Source organism: Pongo pygmaeus, chromosome 10 (assembly GCF_028885625.2).
Source record: "Pongo pygmaeus isolate AG05252 chromosome 10, NHGRI_mPonPyg2-v2.0_pri, whole genome shotgun sequence".
Lineage (NCBI taxonomy): Eukaryota > Metazoa > Chordata > Mammalia > Primates > Hominidae > Pongo > Pongo pygmaeus.
The window spans coordinates 27022605-27044587 of NC_072383.2; the positions used below are offsets into that span (position 1 = coordinate 27022605).

The following is a 21983-nucleotide window of genomic DNA, read 5'->3' on the forward strand; positions in this document are numbered from 1 at the left end:
CTGTGTCACTGACCTGCTAAAAGCCCAACCCCAGTGCCCACAGGATTGAGTTCAGACTCTGTTACGATACACAGGACCTCGGACATCTAGCTCTGGTCTCACACCTTGGGCTGGTCAGATGACTGTCCTGCCTTACTGCTTGTCTGCCCTCCCATCCCTTGACTGTTCTCAGGCACTGGGCACCAGGTGCCAACAGGACTACGTTAATAAAACTTCCCATGCATTGATGCTGAAACATCTGAACATGCTATTTGATGACATGAAGAAATGGTTCATCCTCTTTTTTGCCTGCCAGAACACTTGATGGCACTAAAACCAACCTGGCTGTCCCTTTCTCCTGAAGGAGGATCTCACTCCCTTAGGAGGTGATCGTGCCTTCCTTCTATATCATATGCATACATAGTTCTTATTCCTTTGCTGTAATTTTGGAAGCCCTCTACTTTAAACAACTAAGCTTCTGAGAGGCTCTTCTTAAGCTTGTTTCTTCACGAGTTTCAAGTGACTAAGGGGTCTTTAAGCTTGTAGCCCTTGATGCAGTTCAAGGAATGCAAGTTGGTTCTTTCAAGCATTATAACTGATTATGTCCTTGCTGCTGGATGTTCTAGGGTTATCTTTTTCTAAAATGGAGCAGCTTTGTCTACATTAAAAAACTGGAAGCACATGGTTTCTTAATGATTTTTGTGGGGCTCTGGGGAGCCCCTCAGTAGCCCTTGATCTCCAAGTTCACTCCTTACCTCTTGAATTGTAAGGAGCCTTGGTTATGCACAGCCTTTCTGTTGTGGAACAATTTTTTGGCCTCCTGAACTAACATTGGGCCAAGTTCCCACCTTTGGCACTGATCATCCTGTTGCACGTTCAGAATGGAAAAACTTCTGATGATCTCTCTTCTGTGTTCTGGTCGGTCATTAATGCTTATACTTCGTCCTTTGCCCTCCAGGAGTCTTCCTAGTTTTCATTTCATGTGGAAAAAAAAGAAAAAAAAAAGAAGAAGAAAAATATTTTTTCACCACTCTCAACTGTTTCCAATGAGCTTTCTTTTTCTTTCTGTTATGGTGTGTGTCTCTTTTTATTAGCACTTAAAAAATGTACTGTGCTTTTGCATTGGCAGATGCAATGGCATTGGTAATGTTTGTAAAACACTTCAAAATGTATTGTAGATACAGCGACACATTCATCCACAGACTAACAAACATGAAGGTAACCATCCAGGAGAAGTTTTCAGAGTTTGGCTCTGGAACTGGTATTTGTTGCCATCTGAGCACTTGTGATTTCAATCACGAGAGTGAGAAGTCCAGATTGGTTTAGTATTGCTTTCCCTGCTAGACTTTGGGTCTCCTGGAAAGCAGGATCCATATTTAGTTACCCACTGACTGTAAGCTCTTTAATGGCAGGCACTTGTCTGACTCTTACTGATTCCCACTGGATCCTTGGGCCCAGCACAGCTAGTCATTGAGTGAATTTATACCCTAAAGCAGGACCATGCCAAACTGCCGGTAGACACTAAGTGTGAAGACCAAACGAATAATTTGAAGTATAACTGACTTAATCATTCATATTACATGGATGACTTAGGTGATACTGAAATCTAGATTAATAGGAGTGGAAGTTTTACTTGGCTTCTGAAAACACTTCAACAAATAGTAAGTGCTGACCATATTCAGGAGACTGACATAAGGTTATGAGGAAGAATGAAGTGGCCTTTGATTTGGGGAAGTTTATTACCAACCATTGAGGATACAGTAAGTACATAAATATTATATAAGCTATAATATGTAATATTATAAATATATAAAGCTGAGTAAGAGGAGAGAGTGGCTAAAAAACTAAAAGAGTAAGGGCATTTACTCCAGCAGTATTTATAATAATAAACATTAGAAACATCTAATGGTTGATATCAGGGTACTGGTTAAGTAAATTATGGTACAGGCTCCAGATGGACTGTTACACAGCCATTAAAAGTATTTATGAAGAATTTACAGTACTTTGGGTAAATCCTTTACTTTTTTATAAGGTTAAAATGACAGAATACAAAATTATACACACAAGGTGATAAGAATTTTTGTATTTTTTTGAAACAGTAATACCAAAAGGAAAAAACACCAGAATGAAGACATACCAAAATATTAACATTATTTTTTGACTTCAAATAAGTTATGTCTGTGTGTACATGTATATGCACATGCATATGCAGTTTATCGAATTTTCATACACTGAACAAATCCATGCATCAAGTGCACAGATCAAGAATACAGCATTATCAGCATCTCCATAGGCCCTGTGTTCCTCACTTCTAATGGCATCTCATAGTTTTGACTGTTTTTTTTTTTTCTTGTATAAATGAAATCATACAGCATGTACTCTTTGGTGTCTTGGTTTCTGGCACCCAAGGCTGTGTGATTCATTCATATTGCGTATAACTGTAGCTTGTTCATTCTTTTTGTTTTTTATGGATGACTTTTTTTTTTTTTTTGAGACAAGGTCTCACTCTGTTGCCCAGGCTGGAGTGCGTTGGCAAGATCATAGCCCACTGCATGCTTGAACTCCTGGGTTCAAGTGACCCTCCCTCCTCAGTCTCCCCAGAATAAGCAAATATTCTGTAATCATAAAAAGATCGATTTTTTTTTTTTTTTTTTTTTTTAAGAAGCAAAGGCTAGTTTATTTGTTAAAATGCTTGGGTAGGTTCATTTGGCCAGTTTGGCTAGATTGTGGGACATATGAAGGGGAATTAAGAAGATAAATTGGCACTGTACTGAAACAGATGTGGTGCATGCAGTGTGAACTGAGGGTTAGGATAACCAGGTTCTGTTTGTCACTTAGTAGTCATGGGACTGTGGACAGATCATTTAATCCCTTTGATCCTCAGTTTGCTCATCATCCATCTGTCAGCTGGATGTGATGGTATCTTCCTTATAAACTGACCATGAGGCTTAACTTGAGATACTGAGTTTGTGAGACAGACTGCCAGACAGTGAGGTCCTTCATTTAAAAATTAGAGAGGGAGCCTGCTATGGTCTAAATGTTTGTGTCTCCCTCAAGTCCATATGTTGACATCCTAACCTCCAAGGTGATGGCATTTGGAGGTGGGGCCTTTGGAAGGTGATTAGCTCGTGGAGGTAGAGCTTTCATGAATGGGATTAGTGCCCTTATAAAAGAGAACTATCTGTTCCCTTCTACCATGTGAGGACACAGCGAGAAGGTGCCATCCATGAACCAAAAAGTGGGCCCTTGCCAGACACCTGATCCACTGGTGCCATAATCATGGACTTTCCAGTCTCCAGAACTGTGAGAAATACAAGTTTCTGTTATTGGGAAGCTACCCGGTTTATAGTATTTTGTTAAAGCAGCCCAAATGGAGTAAGAACCCGTGTCCAGCTGCCGTAAATTTCTCTATGAAGTGAGGGATGAGAGAAGGGTGTTATTAGGAAGTGAAAACAGATGGCTTTGAGGTTGCAGTTTGAGCAAAACAGAGAAGTTTGGGGCAAGTGGTGGCTAAGGTCTCAGTGAGCTCGGTGGTCCAGGGAGAAAGCAGCGGGGCTCAGCAGTGTTGAGGCCCCCACTGAGATTGGAGCAATGTAAATGGAGTGTAATTTTTTCCCCTAGAAGATTTATTTATTATTGTTTTATTTTGGCTAATATTAAACTGATTTTTCCTGATCATACAAGTGGAGGAGGTGAAAGAAAGAAGAGGGAGGGAGGTGGAAAGCCCAGCCAACACGCGAGAAGTGCCACAGCTAATCTGCAAAGAGAATGGAGATTCTGTTTAAAGGAAACCTCTGATTTTAAATGTGAGCAATGTGGAAGTCCACAGTGAATTGGAGCATGTTTTTCCAAAGGTATTTACCCTACAAGGGATGGCTAGATTTTTTGTTTAGTCCATGAGAGTCTACAAAACAGACAGGGACTTTTACTAAAATACCTTTTTTTTTTTTTTTTTTTTTTTTTTAGCCATAGCACTGTACTGGCAGACACAGAGCAATACTCTAAGCCCAAGTTAGTTCTAAAGGAATCCCAGCATTTCCTAATGTAGAATCTGAATAAGTAGAAATCTTAATTTTCCTCAATACAGCTTTAACTATTTTAGATTTTTCAAATTGAACAGGGCTTGATGTACCAGCTTGCAAACCTATACATTGATGGTAGTATTGTTTCTATGGGAATATTGCTCAGGTATGTGAAAACTGTTGGGGCTGCACTCTGAGTTTGTCTGCCTCTTCCAGACATATTGACCAGTGAGCACTCAACCCTGAATGCAGCGTGGATAGGGTAGCTATTGGTAGATACTCGATGTCGGTAGATTGGGTGGTGCCTTTATTCATCACTGATTCATTCATTCAGTATCTGTGAAGTGTTTGCAAGCTGGCTATGCAAAAACAATAAGAACCAATCTTATCTTTGAGACACTTTGTTAAAAGAGGGGCCTTTAAACAATTTGTGAAGTGTGATAATGGATAAAATAGAGATGTGGGTTCCCAGGGTGGGGTTGGGAGTGAGTGCTTCTGGAAAGATCTTCCTAAGTCCACCTGAGGAAATCAGGGAATGTTAAAGAGGAAAGTTCAGTTTGAGCTAAGACTTGAGAATGAAAGGCATTTTTTCTGGGAGGACACTCCATACAAACAGGACAACAGGTCCAAAGGCACAGGATATAAGGGAGAATGTGGTCTGCCGGAGAACAAATAGTCTCAATATCATTAAAGTTAGATGTGTACAGTGGGCTGGGGGAGTGGCTGGAGCTGAGGTTAGGAATAATTACCCACCCCACCAGGGTAAAGGATTTTCATGCTGTACTAGAGTTTGTTTAGCTTTCAGTTGGTAGCAAGCTTGGTTATGAGAAGCAGCTTTTCCGGTCTTTGTCCTGAATTAAGATTTTGACATATTCAGATTTTAGATTAGAGAATGTTGGGATTGCTTTAGAATAACCTGGGTTCAGCATACTGCTCAGTGTCTTCCAGTGTAGTGTATTGAGATTGCTGTGTTGATATTCACTCTACAAAGATTTATGTGAATTAAGTCAAAGGAACAATACTTGTAGTGGTTGATGTTACAAAGATAAGAAATGGCCTCTGCCTTTTAAAAAGCTTGCAATCTAGCAAAGCAAAAGTTGAACTTTAAGAAGACTTATTTTAGAAATAGAGATAAATGCAAAGGAAAGAGGAGAAACAGAGAAAGCTATTTAGAAGGTAGTACACACTGATCAAGGACCAAAGGACCAGAAGAAATAATACCTGGGGACAGTGGCACAAAGGTGGATGAGAGGTGATGGGATGTCCTAGGGAGAGGCCACCACAGCCAGAACACTGTGGTGGTGGCTGATCCTGGAGCATGGATGTGCAGAGTACCTTTGGGAAGCAGCACAGTGTCTAGACTCACTCAGCATGGGATGAGACTAGACAGAAATGGGGCCCATAATGTGATTGGGACCAGGTGTAGAGGGTCTTACATGCTGCACCGAGAAATTTTGGACCTTATTCCAAGCCAGTAGGCTTTTATGAACAGGTCTCCTGGTCTCCTCTCCTTACCCAGGCTGCCAGTGAGGCAGGAGAATAGGGTCTGGAGGCAGGGAACCTAAGGCTGTTTCATGCCAACTTCCTAGAACTAAATTGAAAGGAAAACCCATCACACCGACTTCCTAGAACTAAATTGAAAGGAAAACTGTAGCCCTCCCTTAAGTAACAAGAGGACCAGAGGCTACTCCCTTTGACCTTTTCTGTCTGGAGGATGGGAAATTGGCTGTCTGCAACAAATCATACTGAGTGCAGGTGGAGTCTTCATTTGCAACTTTGTAACTTCATTCCAGCCTCAGAATGGTTGCTGTCCCCACCAGCAGATTCTTGGTTTGCACAGAAGTATAACTTTGTAACTTCACCCTAGCCTCTGATTGGTTGCTTTTTCTTTTGCGTGTGACATTTGTAACTTCACTTCAGCCTCTGGTTGGCTGCTTTCTGCAACCAATCAGACTGATTGTGGGCTACCACTTCGGTTACATGAGGTGAGCCTGAAGTGGCCAATGGGAAACTTCTAGTGGATGTTTGGACCCAAGAAGATTCTGTATCTGGGCCATTGAGCCGCTGCTTGGGTCTGCTCCCACACTGTGGAGTGTACTTTCGTTTTCAGTAAATCCATGCCTTCATTCTTTTGTGCTTTATTCTTTCTTTGCTTTGCTGGGCGTTTTGTCCAACTCTTTTTTCAAAATGCCAAGAACCTGGACAACTTGCAGTCACGACCCTCTACCGGTGACATGACTTTCTCCAGCCTCTCTTCGCCCTGCTGCATTAAGAACAAGCCCAGTGTGTTACTCCCAAAGCCTAACACCACATACTTGGGACTCTCCTGGTTTTGCACGAAAGTTGTGAATTTAGCCTATAATTTTAAGATGTTTCCCTGGTCCACAGTTTATTCCCTCATTGTTGGTTCTCCTCACCTTAGATTTTTGCAGAGCCCAATTTAGTCTTTCAGCCACTTTTGTGTCCATTATCTAATTTGATTATTAACAGTCATTGGAAATAATCAGGTCTGGCAATTTATAGGTAGGAAAATTAAGCTCAGAAAGCCTAAGCGAATAGCTGCAGATGAGATTAGCAACATTGTCATTATGACCCTGTTTGTTTCAGGCTTCCTTCCATTAAGTCATTACACCACAGCCTTCTACCTGACTGATTCTGACTTACTACCAGTGAATGCACGCCAGCCACGTCATTATGGCATCACTGAGAAGTTTGCATGGATTCATCCTTGTTGGGCTGTGACTTAAGTGTTTTGAAATGGCTGAGATTATGGGCTATAACCGTGACCATTACACAGAGAGAAACTAACTGGCTTAGTATGGTAGTTTGCCCATAACCATCTTACTCATTTTTCTTCTATTTAAGGAACAACCCAACTTCCTACTAAGTCTCTTTCATTTATATGATTATTTTGATTTTTTTTTTCTGGAAATAACCCAGATCATTGCAGTTCGTGTTCTTGACCTCATGTATTTAACAGGAAAATTGTTTTCCATTTTTCAGATATTCAGCAAGCTAACAGAGTTAAGTGTAACTAATTTAGTGAATTTAGTTGGCAATATGATTTGCCAACTTTAGTATACAAGTTAAAGTATTTGTAAGGCAAAAAAAAAAAAAAAAAGAGAATCTTGCTTTACAAGAATACTTGATTTTGCCAACAGTTACCAAGTTGGCCTTTTAAAAATTACCATTGAGAACAACACGGTTGTGAGGCAGCTACAGTAAGGGCAAAGATACTAGTTTTTATCATTAAGGACCACTGACACCAAACAGTCTGTGGAATTCCTAGTGACAGGTGGTATTGACACTGAGAGACACCTGGGAGGTCATTGTACCATCTTTCAAAAGAGCAGTCACTGAAGAGTAGAAGTGGAAAATCATAGTTAGTGGTAAAATGGGGCATAGGGCTTGTGACACTCCTCTGTTCAAATCCTCAGTGGCTGCCTATTGCTGAGAGGGTCACTCCTTGGCCTGGCCCTTCTACCCACTTGCTTATCTGTGCTGAGCGAATGCACTTTGATGGCGTTTTATTAATGACAGTGGGTTCAGGCCTGTTGTGGAAACAAAGATGAACTCTTCTAACACAATTTTTTAAAAAACCATACAGTACATTCTAGCTGAGTATGTAGAAGCTTCTGAGATTCTGATGCAGAAAGCCGATCTGGAACACTGTTTAATTCAGGTCAAATCAAGTTATTTTTAAGCGCCTAAATGACTAGGACTGGGCCTAAATCTAACACACTTATATATTCTGGAAGTGAGACTGGCCAGCTGCGTCTAAGAAGAGCACCTGCAGTGGCAGTCACAAACCTCCACATTCCCTCATTCCTATCTTTATTAATTTTTGATATTGTGTTAATTATATATGTACTACATATAAATATGTTAATAATAAGTATTGCTTATCTCATTTCCAGTCCAGAGTGTTTTAGATTTTAGACAGAAGCATGCGCTTGTGCACCTTGTAAGCAACAAAATAGTTTTTGCCAAACTAGGTCCTTAGAGGCAGGAGCAGTTTCTTATTAGAACTCTTTGGGACTCAGGGCTTTATTCAGCATGAGAGGCACTCATTAAATATATGCTAGTAAATAGATATTCAAATGTGTACATGTAGGTTAATTTTTTTTTTTTTTTAACTAGGGGCAAGATGGGATCAGATCATTATAGGCTGGTCATTCTGGTGGCATTATTTATGAGGTGCCTATTTCCCTGTCTCTCCAGCAGCACTGGAAGCTGAGAGACCAGAAGGTAGCACAGTAATAAAAATGAGAGCATGAAAACCTTAATGAAAGGATTTCATTATGGTAATAGAGAAGAGAGGATGTTTCTTGCCCACTATTGGATGTTAGAATAGGTAGGATTTAATAGCTAATAGGATACCAGATCTGGAGAGAGAAAGAAGTCACAGTACCTCATGCTAGTTAAGTGTAGCACATTTGAGGGAGTAGAAAAAGATACGGTAATATGTTCACTTCTAGATGGATATTATCTAGAAGACAGTAAGAAATAAAGATTAGAAGCTCAAAAAGAAGCTTGGGCTGGAAATAGCGATATAGCCCAATCATTCTTCCAATCACTTATTCGACATGATCAGTCCTAAGACAGACTGGACACGTTGGTGGTTGAAGACCAACTAGTAGATAAGCTTGTCCTGCACCAGGCAGTATAAAGAGAGAATCAAGCGGCAGGGAGCTCTAAGAAGAGAGAGAAAATGAGATCAGTGCCCTCCCTAGAAACAAAGGGGAAAAGAGCCTCAAGAACAAGGAGTTGGCCAGCAGTATCAAAGCTGAGATGGAAATCATGTAGATAAGGGCTTGACTTTTGGCAACGAGGAAATCATTGAGGATTTTCTGAACAGTGAGGTTAGCACTGAGTTGAGGATTGTGAAGAATTGGAGACTTAAAAAAAAAAAAAAGGATAATTTATAATCTGTATTTGAGTGTGATGTGCTAGGTCCCAAGCACTTTACATGTATTAACTCATTTAAATCTCACAATAACCCTATGAAAGTCTGTGCTTTTTTATTCCCCATTTTACTTCTGCAAAAACTGAGACAGAATAATTTGCCCAAACTCACATAGGTAGGAAGTGGGGCAGAGCTAGGATTCGAGGCCAAGGGCAGCTCTACCACTGTCGGTTTTAACTACCATTCCGTGCTGATGCTTCACTGTAGAGGAGAGAGGTTGAGCACCCATGTTCCTGTTGGTGCTGTGCAAGTGATGGGGAAACAGAGACAATACCCTCGAGCAATTTTTACTAGTGCAGTAGGGGAGCTGGATCAGCAGCACAGGGAGTGTTTCAGTTGCTGGAGCCGGTAAAGGATGTAGCAGGTAGGGAAGGCAGCTGCCAGCTTTTACTGTTGAAAGAGGAAGGGAGGCATCAGGAAAGGTTTCTCGGAAAAGGTGACCTTTAAATAGAGGTTCACAGTGACAAAATTCAGAGTGGTAGTTATGAAAATTTAGGCATGAGAAGCTAGCTCCTATCCTTAAGGGCTACTTCCTTCTGCTTTCATCAGGTTTTCTAAGTACCGACCTCCATGGTTAAAAACCAATTTAAGCAAATATACCTTGTCTTTAAAAGTCTCCAGTGGGTTTATCTTAATAGGGTACTTAACCCACAAACGAGAACTTTCTGTTGTTGTTCTTTGGCTAGGTGGGCCATTATACTGTAATACTCATAATTTGATTGTATATTTACTTTAGAGTTGGGTAATATGACTCTTTCCATAATCTATTCTAAGATAAATGCCATATATACAACAAAATGGTCATTATCTTTAATTTTAAAAAGAGGTTAAAGAGTAAATGCAGTAACTGCTATGTTTTCTGCATGGGGTAGGAAAGACCCTTCCTCCGTAATCATTTCTGTGCCTTCACCAAACACTGGACTTCCAGAGACTGCGTCTTCCAAACGGTATGATTTTTTTCCGGGATTGAGATTTTTGGGGATGATTTCCATTTTTTAAAAGCATCAAAACACTATGTTGGCCAAACAAAACACTTACGGAAGCTAGATTTGTGCTTTACAGTTGTATCAGTATCTTCCTGTTAGCTGGTGGGAGTGGGGTGGGGGTAGTACTAAGTTCTGAGTCCTATGAGAAGGGATTTCAGCCAGCTATGAGCAGGTGAAGCCATAGAAGGGATGTGGATATCAGAAAGGCTGTTGAGAGAGTCATTGCAAGAATAATTTAAAAATCACTTTAATTAAAAAAAATTCATGTAATGAGATATTTCAATTCAGTGAATTGTTTTAGATAAGTTTCTTAAACACTTTCCTCTTAAGAAAAAGTATATCATCCTGTCTCCTTTAACAAAACATATTTTGGGGGATTGAGGGGCATTATTAGCATATTATCCTAAAACTATGGATGTTGTCCAGTAGAAAATAGGCAATGGGTGGGTACTTTTTATGGGCAGTATAAGGAGATACTGAGGCAGTTGCTTTATTAAAAGAGGGAAGTGTATGATCAGGGTGGGATGCGTCCTGGTTTGCTGGATTGGTCCTGGCTCACTCCTGTTGTTCTGGCATAATAACAGGACCTTTCATCCTGGACGATTGTTGTGTTGAACCCCTTTGACTCCACCAGGGATGGTACCAGGTTCCTGAGGCCAAAGAAGGGACCCAGAGCCAGGGAACGAGATGACGTGGGGTTTTATTGGGGGCCTATATCCAGGGAAGAGAGTCTAGTGGCAGTGGGCTGGGCAGGAGAACCAGCCCCAAAAGCATGCAGTTTATATAGCATTTTCACTTAGTGTCCGCCTGCTCAACAGTCTCCATATGGTAACCTTCTCTCAACCCAAAACTAAGGGCCATGATCCTCTGTCTGGCCTGCATTCCACCAGACCTCAGAGGTTGTGCGGTTGGGGGTTCTGATGTTCCTCATAGACAAAGAACGAATCTCCTGGTTGGCAACTCCAGGATTCCCTAACTTGGAATATTCAGTTGCTTCTGCCATACAGGGTTATTCCCAGGGTACGCTTAAGTTATTGCTATCAGATGCATTTACCATGCACTGATAAATTGTATGGTCACCCTACATAATGTTAATATGATTTTTAGTTGCTGGTCCCTTTCTCATAGAGGTGGAGTGAGGCAGGTATGCTGAATGACCTTGCTGTTTCTTGTAAAATTAATCACCAAAGCAAAGGCTAAACCTTAGAATGACTCTCAGCCTTCCCTGAGTGATCTTTACTGTTGCTGTCAGGGCTTTAACTTGTCAGCACTATCGAAAGCATGATCGATTATTTCTGTATTACAGCGTTCAAAGCCATCCTCCCTGTTAACTTTAACCTACTCTTAGGTCTATATCAAATTTAATTTGTGGTGTGTGAGGGAGTCATAGCAATCCCTGTTTCAAGGATATGTTTCTTAATAATCGTCCTTAAATGATACTGAAGTAGAGATAATATAACATGAATTTTTAAAAAGCACGTTTTCAGACAAACATTTTTGGGGTATGAAATCGAAGGTACTGGGTACCACTTTGCAGGTGGATCCTCTTTTTTTTTTTTTTAGAAACTTAAAGTGATTTATAAGCTGAATGATAACAGTGTTCCACGTCTTTTTCAACTTAGAATAAAATATAGAAGGCATGTTAATCAAGTTCGTGAATGAAAAAGTTTGAAGTTGTAAATAATATTTTTAAATGAGAGATTGAGAATTCTTTAATAGCTTAAAACAATGACTGAAATATAGACTAAGTTGAATAGGTCAGAATATGAATTTCTGCATTTAGATTACAAATAGTAGTTATGCAAGTGCAGGAATAAGCAAACAACATAGTTCATATGAAAAAGACATAATGGTTTTAGTTGAACAGAAGCTCAGTATAATGGCTGTTTAGAATGTCAGTGTACTTTGGTTTCTGATGGCATATGAGACTACTCTGAATTACTCCTCTAGTAAAAGTGAATATAAATAAAAATGCTGGATAAATTATGTAAGATATATCCCTAAATGGCAAGAAAACATGAAAATAAAAGACCAAACATTGGCCTGAAAGTGAAAGCAAGAAATCAGAGAGATAAGGGGAACACCTGGTTAGAGAGCACTTGCTGAGTCCAGTTGAGCTTGAATTTTCTTGGTCCCTTGTTGCACTGGAGACAAGAGACAAAGCCCAGAGCCTGCTTTGGGGAAAAAAGTTTAGTAGACAATGTCTCCACATAGAACTGGGACCCCTAAAGACTACTTTCATAGTGTATTGTAGAACTAGAAATGTAACTTTTCCTTTGACCACCTCCCAGTCCGCAGAAAATCTCAGAAAAACTGCCTAATATTTTATAACCAATAATAATCAGCATTCATGGAGGTTTTCAGTTCTAATTTAGACCTATAGGTGGTCCAAAGAAAAGACAAATTATATAGTTGTAGAGTGGTTCCACTATAGTAGCACAAGGCAGAAGCTAGTGCAGGTCCTTTTTGGAGGAATCTTTCTTCAGGGCAAGCCTTGAAGAGTTCAAAAAGTTTTAAGAAATTTTAATGACAGTCAAGAATCACAAAACAAAGTAAACAAGGCATCATTGATAGAACCAGCCAAAATAGTAGATAACAGAATTAGGTATGTAATAATCTCAGATATTATAGTTGTCAGAAAGAATGTAAAATAACTTTTAAAGAAATGGAAAGGTTAACAATGTGAGTAAATTGCAAGTGAATATAAAAATGACAAAAAAATCTGAAAAAAACTAAATAGTTCTTTGAGAAATAAACGTATAATTGGAATTTAAAAATCAGCAAATAGGTTTAATGGCAAATTAGACATAGCCAGAGCAAGAATTAAGCAACTGGAAGACAGTTCTGAGCTTTTTGACTGTGACTCACAGAAAGAAATTCACTTACTGGCACATGCGTATGCATATGATACATGTGTATGATTTAAGCCAAAGTATCTAGAAACTGATCTTATCAGTTCTCTACTAAAGGTAGTGTTCTCTACTATTTTGCTTTTCTCATTTATTCTTTTTCATTAAAAATGTTGGGACCAACCCAGGAAATTTTGTAAACTGCAATGGGTTACAACCATAGTTTCAAAGAAAACTGATTTTAATAAAATTGAATATGTGTATACCCTACAACCCAGCACATGTCCAGCATAGTTCAGAGCACTTTGTGTGGTACCAAAAAAAGAAAAAAAAAAAAAACAAAAATACTGGAGAAAAAACATGGATTGCAGAAAGCATAAGGCATTTTTTAATCTGTACAGTGGATTACTGTAGGACAGGGGTGATACTAAAAATAATGAACAACCAGTACAGTGTAGACACCATGCAGTCAGTGTGGCTGCTGCCCATAAACAGCAAGCCTCAGCCCATACCCATGTGTGCCAGCCTATTGACAGCCCTTTCTATACCTTTGAAAATGAATGAACTACCAGTTCGTGCATCAACAACAGAAAAAAGTTCTGAAAGATTTTATGTAGTATGATTCCACTCATATGAGCTTCAGAAATTTGGACAAAACTTAAGTAGTATATTGTTTAAGGATACAAGCATGTATTTATTTATTTATTTCTGGAGATAGGGTCTGGCCCAGTCACCAAGGCTGGAGTGCAGTCGCATGATTATAGCTCACTGCACCCTCTAACTCTTGGACTCGAGCAATCCTCCTGCCTCAGCCTCCTCAGTAGCTGGGACTACAGATGTGCACTGCTACACCTAGCTTTTTTTTTTTTTTTTTTTTTTTTTTTAGTTCTTTTGTAGAGATAGGGTCTTGTTATGTTGCCCAGACTGATCTCAAACCCCTGGGCTCGAGCCATCCTCCTGCTTCAGCCTTTCAAAGTGGTGGGATTACAGGTGTGAGACGGAGTTCTGCTCTGTCACCCAGGCTGCAGTACAGTGGCACGATCTCGGCTCACTGCAACCTCTTCCTCCCGGGTTCAAGCAATTCTCTGGCCTCAGCCTCCTGAGTAGCTGGTACTACAGGCGCATGCCACCATGCCCAGCTAATTTTTGTATTTTTAGTAGATACGGGGTTTCACCATGTTGGCCAGGATGGTATTGATCTCTTGACCTCATGATCTGCCAACCTTGGCCTCCCAAAGTGTTGGGATTACAGGTGTGAGCCACTGCACCCAGACTAAACTATTTTTTAAAAGGCAAGGGTACACACAAAATTAAGGAGAATTGTTGTTACCTTTTAGTGGAGGACAAGAGGGTGGATTAAGAAGGGTCACAAAAGGAGCTTCAGAGGTAACTTTTTCTTCTTAAAATTGTGAGTGCATGAATGTTTCCTTTTAATTCTTTATACCTTACTCATTTTATGAGTACTCTTTTGCCTGTTCAACATTTAGTAAAATTAATTTTAAAAAGTCAAGGCAGGATTAACACAGGCAATAAATCATTTATGCTGATCAGACCATTTTTGGAAAGTTGTTTTTAGTTTTGGGTGCCAAATTTTATGGACATTAACAAACTGAAATGTGTCCAGAGGAAAGCATCCAGGGTGGTGATACAAACCACCACCCTGGTCTTGAGCCTTTCATTTTTCAGATGCAGATTCACACGCATTCTCACTATTGGTGGTTTTGACTTCCCTGGATCAGCCTGCTAGTGCTTAATGCAAACCTTTTGTTAACTCCCAGGATATTGCACTTTTTGCTGCACCGATCAGAAATGAGTTCCAAGAAGTTCCACAAATGTTCTGTAGTTTGATGGTTTGCTAAAGGTTTTTTTTTGTGTGTGTGGGAGGGAGGTATCTAATGCTGTAACTATAGACCCTATGGCATGTTACTGTATTATATCAAATTATAGCTCAAACAAGGGATCTTTCATTGCTGGAATCAGACAAACCCTCTGCTGTCCACAGCTCCTGAAGGCATCACTAGATTCAGGTAGTATCCACCGAAGGGACATACATGAGGATAATTTAGTTTGGTGCCTTTCAGAGACTATCCTATGGTTTTCTGTCTGTGGCAGTGCAGGGATCCAGTTCGTCTGGCCAGGGCCTTAGCTCTGTGTAAACAAGGACGGGTAGGCAGATGGCAGCATTTGTCTGGATAATAATTACTTGAGGTAAATGAGTAAATCAGCAATTATCGAGGATCTGCAATGTGCCAAGTGTCGTTAGGTGTTTTCTCATAAAAATATTCCACTTCATAGGGAAGGAAGTGGTCTTATCCCCATCTTACAGATGTGGAATTTAGGGAGGGGCCGCCAAAATTAATATTTGGGGGAGAGAAAAGGGAGGAGAGCACGCTTTCAGCAGTGCAGTGCTAGGGCTGTGGAGTCCTGGCTAAAGGCAGTGTGTGGTGTGGTTAGGAGCACAGATTGCAGCAGACAGGGCTGGATTCGTATGCGGACTGTCATTTACTAGCAGGGACACTTGGGACATATGTTCTTTAACTACCTGTGCCTCTTGTATCATCAGAAAATAAGGAAAACCCCTATTTCATGAGATTGTTAAGATAATTAAATGAATTAACATCCACAAAGTACTTTAAACAGTGGCTTGGCACACAGGGCTATGAAAGTGAAGTGTTCGGTGAAGTTTTTTTCTATGCTGGCTTGTAGCAAGTGATTCTCTTGGTCTCTGTGACCCTGTAGCAGTCTGTCCTCAGTCTTAAAGGGGTGAGATTTTTATATCCAGTCGAGTTTCCCAGCATCCCAAGTTGGGTTCAGATGTACCCAGAGGATAGGCGTGGCCTTGATTTACGTTCATTAGATCTTCTTCCTCCAGGATCCTGCACTTCACAGGGCTATAGAAACCTGCCAGTGACAGTTTTTAAAAGACACACCAGGTGTACTTATTCCCAAGAGCTTGCTCTGCAGATGAGGAAACTGAAGCTCAGGGAGGTTATGACTGTCCCAAGTTCACATGACATTAGAGCTAAGATTAGAATGTTTGCTGTTATCTGTGTTACCTTTAGAATGTACAGAGGAGAAGGGCAGTTTTCTCTTTGAAGCCTTAATTTCATACAAGGTGGATGACCTCACATATCTTGGTCCACTGGACTATCAGGACTTGTAGGTTCTCTGTGCCCTTTTGAGGCCTATGATGTGCAGGCTGATCCCAGCTTTCAAGCCCTGCAAGAGCAGCTTACTTCTTCTTAGAGCACCTCTTTCGGCTGCTCCTCTTAACCCAGTTTCCCTCTAAATTGTGTAGGGACTAGACATTCATTGACTCCTTCCATGTGTTTCTTGTAGTCTCACCTATTCTTTCCAGTGGCCATTGGCTTCTCATAACCCTGACAAGGCTCCTACTTACTGCTGCCTCTCTCTTCTTTTGCTGCCTCTTCTCTTTGCTTTAATTTCCTTTCTTTATCCACTTCTCCTCTCTTATGGATTCGTACACACTGTCACTTGTGTATTACTACCATTTTTTTTGTAACTTGGGGCAGGATTGAACTACCTTTTTTTTTTTTTTTTTTTTGGCAATGGAGTTTCGCTTGTCGCCCAGGCTGGAGTGCAATGGCGCGATCTCAGCTCACCACAACCTCGCCTCCTGGGTTCAAGCGATTCTCCTGCCTCAGCCTCCCAAGTAGCTGGGATTATAGGCATGTGCCACCATGCCCAGCTAATTTTGTATTTTTAGTAGAGACAGGGTTTCTCCATGTTGGTCAAGCTGGTCTCAAACTCCCAACCTCAGGTGATCCGCCTGCCTCGGCCTCCCAAAGTGCTGGGATTACAGGCATGAGCTACCGCGCCTGGCCCAGGATTGAACTCTTGACTTTTGGAGCCGTTGCTAGGCAGTGAGTGTTCATGATATGAACTGACCAAAATCCACAGTACATCTTGTGAGCTATGCAGTCATGCCTCTTAGATTTTTTTGACTAGCCTGGAGCCAAATTGAACGTTATTAACACAGCATTACAGCCAATATAAGCTTTCATCAAGAGGAGAGTATACCAAAATTGAGCCAAAAACTGGGATGCTGTAATTCCATACCAAGGCAGGAAATGATAAGGTTTCAGAAACAGGTAAAGTATAATCTGTACAAGTGCCTGGTTTAAGTGGTGTTTAAACCTAAAGATAATTTTTTCTTCAACTTGAAGTGGCTTTATTGTTTATGCTTTTCTTTGAACTGAAATAAGGACAATATTCAGAATTAACATACATTATGCAACAGCTCAATTTAGGAATTAAATAGTTGTTTAAAACATACTTGAACATGCCAACACATTGTATACATTTTTCTATCCAACTGTAGAATATTATTCACTTTCTATACTTTTTGCCTTTTAAAATATGTGCCAAAAATTTCTACCAGCTCTTGCTTTAAAAAGAGAATGAAGGTCATTGTTGCTTGAAATTAATTTTTGATTTTTTATTATTTATTTATTTATTTTTTGGAGATGGAATATCACTCTGTCGCCCAGGCTGGAGTGCAGTGGCGCGATCTCGGCTCACTGCAACGTCCGCCTCCTGGGTTCAAGCGATTCTCCTGCCTCAGCCTCCTGAGTAGCTGGGACTACAGGCACGCACTACCATGCCTGGCTAATTTTTTTTTTTTTTTTTTGTACTTTTAGTAGAGACAAGGTTTCACCATGCTGGCCAGGCTGATCTCAAACTCCTGACCTCGTGATCTGCCTGCCTCGGCCTCCCAAAGTGCTGAGATTACAGGTGTGAGCCACCGTGCCCGGTCAAAATGAATGTTATTTTTTTAAAAATGAATTCCTTCCTAGCATTTGAGCTTGCTTTTTTAGTAGGCTCTTTTTAAAATAAGTTTTTTTGAGACCATAAAGGGAACAAAATGGGAAAAAGTATAAAATATCCATGCAGACAGCCTTCAACTCAAAACTGTCAGGTCTTTAAAAGCAATCTTGGAACTTTTCGTCTGGTAGCAGTCCTATTATTGAACAGATGGTTAATTCACACAATAAGCTGGATAATCAAATCCGATGAGCTAAGATGGGGTTAACTAGAGCAATCTGTAGTATTTAGAAAAATTTCCAGGGTGATTGGGGAATGGTGACTGCAGTCATTATTTCGGACTCGTTTCTGTTCGTACAAAAATAGAACTTAAAGTCACAATTTAATAAAAAAAATTTTCTTTCATTTAGAAAACAGCCCTCTCCCTCATGACTAAACAATCATTTGTAGGGGAGAAGAAGAGAGATTTGTATCAGCCACCTGCACTGCCAGTTCAGGAAATAGTATGTGAAATTCCTGCTTTATCAGGAACCCCTCCTGGCCTTCCTCTGGTCCTCATTTATTGAGTTTGCCAGATCCTGTGCTAGGTGGTGGGACCATAAAGAAGAAATGGGATGGGATTCCATGGTACGGTAGGGAAATGGGTCTAAACAAGTAACAAAACAGTGTGGAAACCTCCCAAGAATTCCTATAGTATGTTTAGAGAAACTGTCTCCTGGAGGATGGTTCACAACATCTGTTTAATTACCTTTGTAATTTTCTTCACTTAACTTAAAAACTAGTTAGCTTTTTGAATTTTTCTTGATTTTAGAAAGCATCTCTGAGGGATATGCCTATCTTGCCAGAATTCTGCAAACTCACTGTGCCTCCAACAGAGCCTTGTACTTACCAAGCGGTAGTAAAGACAGATTTACAATGTCTCCTTTGCAGAATGATTCTACTTGTCTTTTCTTCAGGTTTCTTTCTCTCCCAACATTTCTGCCTGTCAGAATGTTTTCTCTTAAAACTAAGGCCCAACCATATGTTTTCTCATAATCAGTAGGTCACACCCCCAGCCATACTTGTTCTTTTCTGGGGGCTTCCTTGATGTAAACCTTTAGTATGTCCTGATTTCACATTTTCTGATGTGTGTTCTGTAGTGAAACACAGTTTCTACTACTAATGTGGTTTATATTTGTCTTTTAATCTATAGGCATTTAACAGTGTCTTTCTTTCTTTCCCCCCACCCCCCTCTTTCTTTCTGATTCAAATTGGAATAATAGAAGACACCTAAATAATATGATGAATACTTATCAAAACTCCGAAGTTGGTTTTCTGAAAAAAGCTCTCTGTTGTGTGAAATATTGAAGTGTTATCCAGGAGAAGACTTTATTCAAATAGTCATCTTATAGCTTGTCTACTAAAGTTGATGAAATTCGTTTTCCAAACTGGTTTAAACAAAAGTGATTACTTAGCTATTTAAAAAACAATTGATCATATCTCTTTCTTGTCTTATCCCTTCTCCTCTGCCACTCTTCTGATTTCTTGCATAACATTTAATAACAAATCGTAAGCCTAACAAGGATGCATTTCAATTCCTTATGGTTTATGGATCAGTTTATTAGGTCAAGGGTGGGGTGGGTCATGGGGATGGAGGAATTACGGTAGAGAGTACGAACATTTGCTAAGAGCAGCATGGGATAGGTGAATTTACCCAGTATGAGAGTCTGGCAGAAGTTTTAAAATCAAGTACATCTGAGTTCAAATCAGGGCTCCACCGTTTACTAGCCACCTGAACCCGGGAAGGTACTAAATCTGAAATCTTAGTTTCTTCATGTACAAAATGGAGACTGTAGGACTGACCTTGACAAGGTTGTGAACAGTGTCTGAACTGGCAGAGTGGTGCCTGGGACTTACTTGTTCAGTGCCTATTATTACTTTTTAAAGACAGGAACTGCATCCTGATCAAGTCACCTAATCTTAACTTCAACTTTGTATAGCCTGTATAATGGGAATATTGATATATTAATGTGAAAAAAGTAAGAAAAATTACAGCCATATATAAGCATAAGGGGCTTATTTCATGAAGGCTTCCTGGATATCCACCAGCCATTAGTGATTTCTCTTGTATGAACTCTGCTGTAGCTTTTTTCCAAGTCTCTTTGGTGTTTATCAAACATTTATTTGATACTATTGTTACTAGGCGTTAGTTACATTTCACAAATACTGTAGTTAGTGGAATGAAACCCATATCTTCATCTTTGTAATCCCTGTAGTATTTTAAATATGATAAGAGCTTGGTAAAGGTTTATTATATAAATAATTAATTTTGGTATTACCATTGCTCTCTGCTTTGCAAACTAATATAGCTTAATAGCATCATAATGGATTTATTTCCACAGAATACCTACCTTATTGTTTCTGTGGTCATCTTATTAACATTTCACATGGACTATGTAAAACCTAAGATACCTTCCTTACTAACATTGTGTATTGCTTTTAGCAAAACTGAATTATATTTGGAGATGTAAGTGTTTGTATTTTGATGACAAGGTGAAAAAACCACCTTGAATGTTCCCACTCTTTTATTAGACAACAAAAATTTAGGAGTAGTTTAGAATTCTGTAGTATTTATAGTTTATTTTGTGGATACACAGGGATATCACTTATGAAAATGTGCTACCATAGTTTATTTGTAGTTAAATATTTGGAATTTCAAATGGGTTTTCTCTTTTCAATAAAAAGAAATGTGCTTTAAAAAAATACACACACACACACACACACACACATAGAGAAAAACATTTTGGGGATCTTGGAGTCACAGAGTAGAGAGTAGCTGGTTCCTCCAAAACTTTTAGACTTTTTATCTGATCTATAATACTTAAATAACCAGAGCAATAAACTCTTTTCATTTTTACAGTAATAGAAATGTCAATATTGTCTATTGATTATGTGTCCTGGTGGGCCTAGTTTGGAGGAAGAGAACACACCCAACAATTAATCAGCTGTCATTAAAAGAAATATACAAGGAAATGAAGGGTTTGCATTCTTCTGTTGTTTAAAAAAAAAAAGGCAGAGCCTCTTGGAAACTGGAATTTATTTTGCTCTTGAGTTATTCTTGAGCATTCTATTTTGCTTTTGTTCAGTATCAGCAATAACCTGATACTGTGTTAACATCAATAACTTCTATTTGCATTGCTGTGAACTATTTAATTTAAATAAATTACTTATTACTGCATAACAAGTTGCCCCATACCTAGAGACCTAACTTTTTTTTTTTTTAAACTCTCACCTAGTTTCTTTGGATCAGGGATCCAGGAATGGCTTGGGTGAATGGTTTTGATTCTGGATCTTTAGTAAGGTTGCAACCTAGGTGACAGTCCATTTTGTATGTAGTCTACATGAAGGTTTGATTGGGGCTGGAAAGTCTACTTCCAAGGTGGTTCACTCACATGCCTCACAAATTAGTGCTGGTTGTTGGCAGAAGGCCTCAGCTCATCACCATGTTGACCTTTCCATAGGGCTGCTTGAATGTCTGGCTTATATCAGGACAAGTGATCAGAGAGAGCAAGATGGAAGCTACCATGTCTTTATGACATCATTCCACAATATCCTGTTGGCTGTACAGGTTACCTCTGTTTATTGTAGGAGAAGACTACACAAGGGTGTGAAAACCATTGGGGGCCGTTGTGGAGGCCAGCTACCAAAATAAAAGAATGCTTAATCTTTAGCACATTTTTATAAGTGTCCAATTAATGTTTGAATCACCTTAAGTTTTACCAAAAATAATATAATTATTGGTGGGGCTTCCCCAATTTTTATCCTCTCCTTTTCCCCATAATTACATGTTGGTGTTCATTGATTTATGGTGATTTCAAATATTTGTATAATAGATATCTGTTTTGCAGACATGTGGTAATAGGAGTATTATATCTAGGTAAAAGGAATCATTTAGGTGAGCAGGACTTTCACTGAGGATAAACTCAGAACCACTGTACAATCTGCTGCCATTCTGTAAAACCCTCTGAATTCATCAAGCCTTCAGCAGACATTTATTGAGCACCACTTATGTGCTAGGCAGTGTGAATGCAGGTGTCAGTGCAAAGTGTCTCTGCCCTTAAGAAGAGGCAAACATTTCAAACAGTTGTTGAAGATCATGGACTCTGAGGTCAATTTGCTTGAGTTCAGTTCTTGCCTCTCCTGTTTAGCTGTATGACCCTGGGCCAGTTATTTAACCTTTTGATTCTTTTCTAATTATTCCCTTATTACACATTACCTGCCTCACAGGGTTGTTGTGAGGATTCGATGAACAGTACCAGTGAGTACTAAGTGTCAGCCACTTGAGAATACCTGGAGTGAGTAGTTTTGATAAGGGGAGTTTCCAGGGAGTTATGAGATCATATTTGAGTGGAGTCTT

The 21983-nt window shown here is 39.7% G+C and overlaps 1 protein-coding gene and 1 long non-coding RNA gene across 5 annotated transcripts in view; one reads left to right on the plus strand and one right to left on the minus strand.

Moving 5' to 3' along the window:
• RASSF8 (Ras association domain family member 8) overlaps positions 1–21983 on the plus strand; it is a 119765-nt gene that overhangs the window by 11941 nt on the left and 85841 nt on the right. The window lies entirely within an intron of this gene.
• Positions 9001–21135, minus strand: LOC129009729 (uncharacterized). Its single transcript, XR_008492834.1, has 3 exons — positions 20859–21135; positions 10006–10160; positions 9001–9357 (listed from the first exon to the last, which is right to left on the minus strand). It is a non-coding gene; the product is annotated as an uncharacterized LOC129009729 (long non-coding RNA).